The 7,482-nt window shown below is 33.8% G+C and overlaps 1 pseudogene; it reads right to left on the reverse strand.

Annotated features, from left to right (window-relative positions):
• Nucleotides 1-2,401: 2,401 nt before the first annotated feature.
• On the reverse strand, nucleotides 2,402-3,048 carry LOC148106843 (interferon-induced transmembrane protein 2-like; annotated as a pseudogene).
• Nucleotides 3,049-7,482: the final 4,434 nt, after the last annotated feature.

Raw genomic sequence — 7,482 nt, forward strand, 5'->3', positions numbered from 1 at the left:
GCAAATGAAAAATATTCATTTGCCCACATGGATAGAATTGCAAGTTCAACTAATCTTGTGGAAGCTAAAACTAAACATATGTGCTATAGATAGTGTAGAAAATTGACTTTTTTCCCAGCTTTATTGAGATATAATTGACATATAACTTTGTATAAGTTTAAGGTGTACAATGTGGTAATCTGATACACTTATATGTTACAAAATGAGTATCACAATAAAGTTAATTAACACATTCATCACCAGACATATATATATTTATATATATTTATATATATAACCACAAAATGATGACATTTAAGATCTACTCTCTTCACAACTTTTATGAATATAATACAGTATTGCTAACCATAGTCACTATGCTGTATATTAGATACCCAGAATTTATTCATCTCAAAACTGGAAGTTTTTATCCTTTGGCCAATGTCATCCCATTTCCCCTATCCCCAACCGCTGGATATCACCATTCTACTTTGTTTCTGAGTTTGGTTTTGTTTGTTTGTTTGTTTGTTTGTTTGACTGATTGCACATATAAAGGAAATCATATAGTATTTATCTTTCTCTGTATGGTTTATCTCACACAGCATAATACCCTCAATGTCCATCCATATTGTTATAAATAGCAGAATTTTCTTTTTATGGATGAATAATATCCAATTATATATATATATACATATATATAGATAGATAGATAGATAGATAGATAGATAGATATCACTTTTACTTCATTCATCTGATATACACTTAGGTTCTTTCTAGGTCTTGCCTATTGTGAATAATGCTGCAATGAACATGGGGCTACAGATATCTCTTTGAGATCCTGGTTTCATTTTCTACAGATATATACTCAGAATTGAGATTGCTTGATCATATGTTTGCTCTATTTTTTTTTTGAAAAAGCTCCATACTCTTTTCCATAATGGTTGTACCAGAAATTTGACTTTTAATAAAAAGAATGTTCAGAAGTGTGACAATAGACATTTTTCTTATGATAAAATGTCCTTGATATTGTTTCCCTATAGGTCTATTTCCACAAGATAAAATTCAAGTTAAAATTAAGTTTGAGACTTATGTCTGATATTTTATACTGCATAGATACTTTTATTTAAAATATTTTTAAAAGATCAATTTTATGGATTTGGACAACAACTTAACCATTCACGTGTTCATAGATTGCTTATAGTTTCCTACTTTTTAAAAAAGATGTATTTATTTATTTGAGAGAGAAATCGAGAGCAGGAGTATGGGGAGAGAGGCAGAGGGAGAGGGAGAAGCAGACTCCCCACTGAGCAGGGAGCCCGATGTGGGACTCAATCCCAGGACCCTGAGTTCATGACCTGAGCTGAAGACAGATGCTTACCTGACTGAGCCACCCAGGCACCGCTTATAGTTACCTACTTTTGAGAAGAGGGTGATAATATAGAAATATTACCTACATATATCAGTGAACAAATTAAGTTCTGTAGTGCTCCAGTGACTGGAGTCAAACGGGAATGTAGGTTTCCCTCCAGTAATTTTGAAGAATCCATTATATTTTCCATGTTATAAATCCTTTTAGGATTTATTTTAAAAAATCCAAATTTAGATTAGATTTAGAGAAATTAATTTTGGTCACTATGCAGATGCTTGGTTAATCAAAGAAAACAAAGAAATTATGATTTAGTTTTGTCATAAAGGAAGAAGAAAATTTAAAAGAAGCAGGTCTTGTCCAAATATAAATTACACTAGTGATTTAGCTTCTCCTGACCATCTGATTACTGGACATCTCAGTCACAGTTCGGTATCATCCTATGGCTACTTTTATCTCTCTGGCACTTCCCTGTAGTCAGGTTAACTATAAATGGATGAATGAACTTGAACTTAAAGATTTGTGTGATTGAAATGATATCATTACAGATGATTGGGTATTCTTCAGCCACCTGAAGAAGTTAGACAGACAGATACTAATACAGTCAACATATTCTCTCCCTGTTCTTTCAATATTCAACATCCACAATTTCTCACATGTATCACATATTTCTCAGTAAAAATAGCCAGCATTTCAGAGCTTACTATGTGTCAAATGTAGTTCTGGGTTCTTTTATGGATTATCTCCCTTAATCATCACAACAGCCCAATGAGTAAGTACTATTATTACCTACTTTTTACAGATTATTAAATTGAGACCTAGAGAGTTAAATAACTTACCCAATGTTATGCAGATGGTGAGTGGTGAAACAGTTATGTATATGAATGATCTACTTTCAGAATCTTTACCCTTAATTGCTAACGTATATCATTACCAAAACCTATTATTCTTTTTTTTTCTTTTTCCACACATAAGTGCTTTGTTAAATTCAATTGTAGACTGACACACACATAAAATGCTGTGAAAGGAGTGACAGCTTCAGGCCATGGGGAGCTACTAGTAGCCTCCATAACCTTGTATGATCTCTGAAATTGCTTGGAAAATAATCAGTGGGCCAGTGGTGAAAATAATAATGAACATAATGATCAGAAAGAGGCCTAAGGGGCGCCTGGGTGGTGCAGTTGTTAAGCATCTGCCTTCGGCTCAGGGCATGATCCTGGCATTCTGGGATCGAGCCCCACGTCAGGCTCCTCCGCTGGAAGCCTGCTTCTTCCTCTCCCACTCCCCCTGCTTGTGTTCTCTCTCGCTGGCTGTCTGTCTCTGTCAAATAAATAAATAAAATCTTAAAAAAAAAAAGAAAGAGACCTAAGACCAGGGCCCAGATGTTCAGACACATGGTGGTGGAGGCATAAGCCTGGGACCTAATCGCATCACCCACCATCTTCCAGTCCCTAGACTTCATGGAGTAGGCCAATGCCACAAAGCCCAGTCAGCACAAGTTCATGAAGATTGTGCTGAACAGGGACCAGATGATGTGGTTGGGCACGAACATCTCACTGTGGATGTTGATCATGGTGGTTATCAAAGGAGCCCAGCTCTGGTGTGTCCCAAGTACAACCACCTCATGCTCCTCCTTGAGCAACTCGTAGGTTGGAGATTTGGGTGTGGGCACCAGGGAAGAAGGGCTGGGAATTGGGGTTCATGGTGTGAGATGGAACAGCTGTTACTTTTTTTCTTTAAATAGCTTTATAAGCTGACCAAATTTCGTTAATTGATGAATAGTCCAATGTTTTAATCCTTTAGAATTGCTTATATTAAATCTTTACTTTATTCCCAATAATCATTCAATTCATAGAAAAAGGATTAGCAAAACATAAATAAAGTAGAAGTAAAAGTTTCCCCATAATCTCACCAATGCTACTGAGTTAAATTTCTCTGGATTTCATTTTCTCCATCTAAATCCTGAAGTAAAGCCTGATTATTTCTACCAACACTTTCTTATTATTCAGATCAACTTAATATTAATGAATGTTCATTTGGAATTAATATTTCAAGTATATTTGAAATTTTGATAAACACTATCTTTTAATTCCTTCACACAATGTGCATGCACACACACACACACACACACAAACTGACACACAATTGTCAATTATGTATTACTAAGTAGTTTTCAGATGAGGAAATTGAGGCACAAAGGTTATAAATTACACCAAGTAACATAATCAGAAAAAGGCAAAGTGAGGTTTAAACTGATGTCTTCTGACACCCAATACTTACTAACACATTATGCCAAATACAAATTGAAGCTAGCAACTGAGAAACACTATAGACCTGAAAACCATACTTATTATGAGATGGATGGTGATGAAAGCATAGTGTCCTTTATAACTCCATTTTGGTTATAGAAGAAAAACTATTGAGGGATGCATTAATTAGAGTAGGCTAGACTGCAGTAACAGATTAAAATACAAAACGGATCAATAAATAAATAGTTTATATTTCTTGCTCGCCTAGGAGTCGTGGGATCATATAGGTTTGTTAGTTCTGCTTTTCTAAAACTTGATTTCTATGTTACCCAGCAGATTGCCATCCAGGTGGCCAGAAAGGGAAAAGAACATGGAGAAAACATACTAGCTTAAGAGCTTTGGCTTCAGAGTGACACAGGTCACTTCCACTAACATACCACTCATAACTTGTTGGCTGGGTATCTTGGTACAATTGATTGTGAAAAATAAGAAATTAGATTGAAATGGACAGATATTCATCTTTATCATGGGAGGTTATTGATACTGAGTTCAATAATGGCCTAAATTGATTGCATATAAGAGGGTATTTTTTTATTGTTAAATGTGGGCCAACGGATCAATATACATTTATGTGAGCACCCCTGGCATTTGTACACACATATACATCCTTGGGTGTTCTTTTTTTAAGTGAGAAAATATGCCTAAGGCAATTACCAAAGAAAATAAACATGAAATTATACAAGCTCCTTTCTTCCATCCTCAAAAGGCTCTTTAATAGTCACTCATGTCTAATAATTCTTAAATGAAAAGTAAATAAGATTGTAATGATGTTAGAATAATTTACTGTTCATCAGAAATGAGAAATGAATAGAATACTGTTCACACATTTATAATCAAAATCAAATGAGAACTTTATTTTTAATTGAAGTCTTAAGCGTCTAAGCCATCGGAAGACAAACTAGTAAGTAAAGACAAATGGCACTGAGCTGCACTTGTTATCTCTGTAAACTGTCAGTTTCTTTGTTAAAAAGGCCTTCACAAATGAAGTTAGCTTAGAAATCAAATTTAAACCTATTTTATTCCGAAGACTAAGAAAATACTGAGATGAGACATAAACGTCAGATTTTGTTTGGCAGGCTAAATAAAATAATTGTAATTTGCATGTTGCTATTAAAAAAAAAGAACACTCGTTAGGGGATGATCATTTTAACTATAAAATAAATTTGGTTGTTGGATCATTTATATAGACCTAAATCACATCTGAAATGGTATGGAATAAAGGATAACATTTTACCCTATGCTGCACTATTTATGTTACCCAAGTACCATTGTATTACTTTTATATCCTCTTCAAGGTCAATGAATTGACAAACATATTGCCTATATAAGTGTTAGATGAATAAGGACTATGTCTTTTTATCAATGTACGATTTGTAATGGTGTGCTAAATTTACCATATGTTTTTAGTTCCCACACTGGAAGTCTAAACGTGAAAAACACACACCAACAATAGGAGAGTTTAGCTTGTTCTTCCTTTGTCTGCATATTTCTCAGTCACTTAAGTACTTCTAGACCCCAGAAAGTTGAAACCACTAAATTATTATGCTGCTTGAATTTTCTTTGCAAAATATATGAAGGTCTGTTCTGCTGTTGTTAGAGTACTCAACAGATGTGTATTAAAACTAGTTGGGTTATTTCGTTGTTCAAGTCTTCTATAGCCTTGCTGATCTTCTACCTAGGTATTTAACCATTATCGAAAGTGGAGTATCGTGTCTCTATTGTTGAATTTACTATTTCTCCCTGAAATTCTACCTGCCTTTGTTTTACATACTTTGATGCTCTGCTGTTCAAAGTATATATTTTTATGATTATTATAACTTCCTAATGTTTTGGCACTTTTATCATTATAAAATATTTTTGTCATTTCTAATAACATTTTTGGTTCTCAAATCTATTTTATATTACATTAGTATAGCCACTGAATCTTTCTTATGTTTTCTGTTTGCAGGATACATCATTTTCCATCTTTTTTTCAACTTTTTTAAATCTTTATTTTAAGTCATTGATGTCTAAGATGTTTCTCCTCTAGACAGCATATAGTTGAGACTCTTTTTTTTTTTTTAATTTTTAAACCCAGTTTGACAATCTGCATCTTTTGTTTGGATTAATCAATCCATGCACATTTACTCTAATTCCTGGTATAGTTGAATTTATGTCTACCATTTTACTTTTGTTTTCAATATGTCTCAAGTTGCTTTTTTGTTGTTGTTGTTGTTCCTCTATGCCTCTTTTACTGCTTTCTCTTGCATTAGGTGAATATTTTCTTGTTTGAGATTTTTAAGTCCTTTAATGAATTTTCACTATATTTTTGAGTCATTTTCTTAGTGGTTGTTTTAGGGTATGCCATATGCATCTTAAATTCTTGGAATATTTAAATTTATAATAAATTTAGTAAGATACAGAAATGTCACTGTTATTTAGATTCATTCCATTTTCCCTTTTTGGGCTATTGTTTGTATACAAATTATATCTCTACATGTTACAGACCTAACTTATGTTGTGATAATTACTACTTTTGAGGAATTTATGTCTATTGTAAGACTGATAAAAGAAAGGAGAGCAGTTACACATTCATTAGATTTGTTATATATGTATTTTTTAAGATTTTTTATATTTAACTTCTTATTTACCATTCCTGATTTTCTTTATTGGTTTCTGCATATTCAAATTACCATTTAATGTAATTTCCTTACTACATTACATCTTTGATTTTACTTACGTCCTCTGCTTTTATTGTCAAGTATATAACATTTCTATATGCTTTGGGACCAACAAGACAGTAACATACATATTTTTAACAGTCTTCTGTTTTTACATAAGAAAGGAGAAGATAGGGACATTTATTATTTTATAATTTCAATTTTTCCTCTACCAATGATTTTTGTTTTTTGTTTTTGAATTTAAATACATGTTTACTATTTTTCAACCCAGGGAACTTTTAGCATTTCTTGTAATATGAGTCTACTAGCAATGAATAGTGTCAGTTTTTGTTCTTTGGGGAAAGGCTTTACTTTGCCCTCTTTTTTGAAAGATAAACTTGCTGGCTATAAGTTTGTTTATAATCTTTTCTTTCAGCACTTTAAATATATCATCCCCCTTCTGGTTAGGCTTCCATATTTTTCTGATGAGAAACTGTTAATATTATTTGGGTTCCCTTGTATGTGATGATTTGTTTTTCTCTTCTTATTTTCAAGACTTCTCTCTCTCTTTCTCTCTCTCTCTCTCTCTCTCTCTTTTTTTGCTTTCCCAGTATGTTTCTGGGTGTATATCTTTTTTTTAATGTTTTTTATTATATATTGTTAGTCACCATACAGTACATCCCTGGTTTCTGATGTAAAGTTTGATGATTCATTAGTTGTGTATAACACCCAGTGCACCATGCAATATGTGCCCTCCTTACTACCCATCACCAGTCTATCCTTTTGCATACTTTGCACAGTGCATTGAACTTAAAGTCCTGAGTTTCACAGCTGTGGTCATCAAGAACTTATTCTCTTCAAATTTGGAAGTACAGGGGATAAGAAATGTTGGCCTTATGCCTTTCACAGAAAGTAATAGTAATACTTGGTTGGAAGTTGCAGGGAGAGGTAACTCCATCTTCTTGACCACACCCCCCCAAAATGGAATTCACGCCAAGATTAGCCAGACATAAGGGAGGGAGGGAGCCTATCCAGCTCAACTCAGGGGACCAGCTGAAAAAGGGGACCCCTACTCCTCTGCCATCTTAACTCCCCATCTCCAGCCTGAGATGCAGGAAGATACATCTGGATCTCTACAAATGAACATCTCCAGCACTGAGTATTGAGGTACAAAGAAGGGAGCCATGAA

Source organism: Ursus americanus, chromosome X (assembly GCF_024610735.1).
Source record: "Ursus americanus isolate L20-20 chromosome X, mUrsAme1.1.p, whole genome shotgun sequence".
In the NCBI taxonomy this organism is placed as follows: domain Eukaryota; kingdom Metazoa; phylum Chordata; class Mammalia; order Carnivora; family Ursidae; genus Ursus; species Ursus americanus.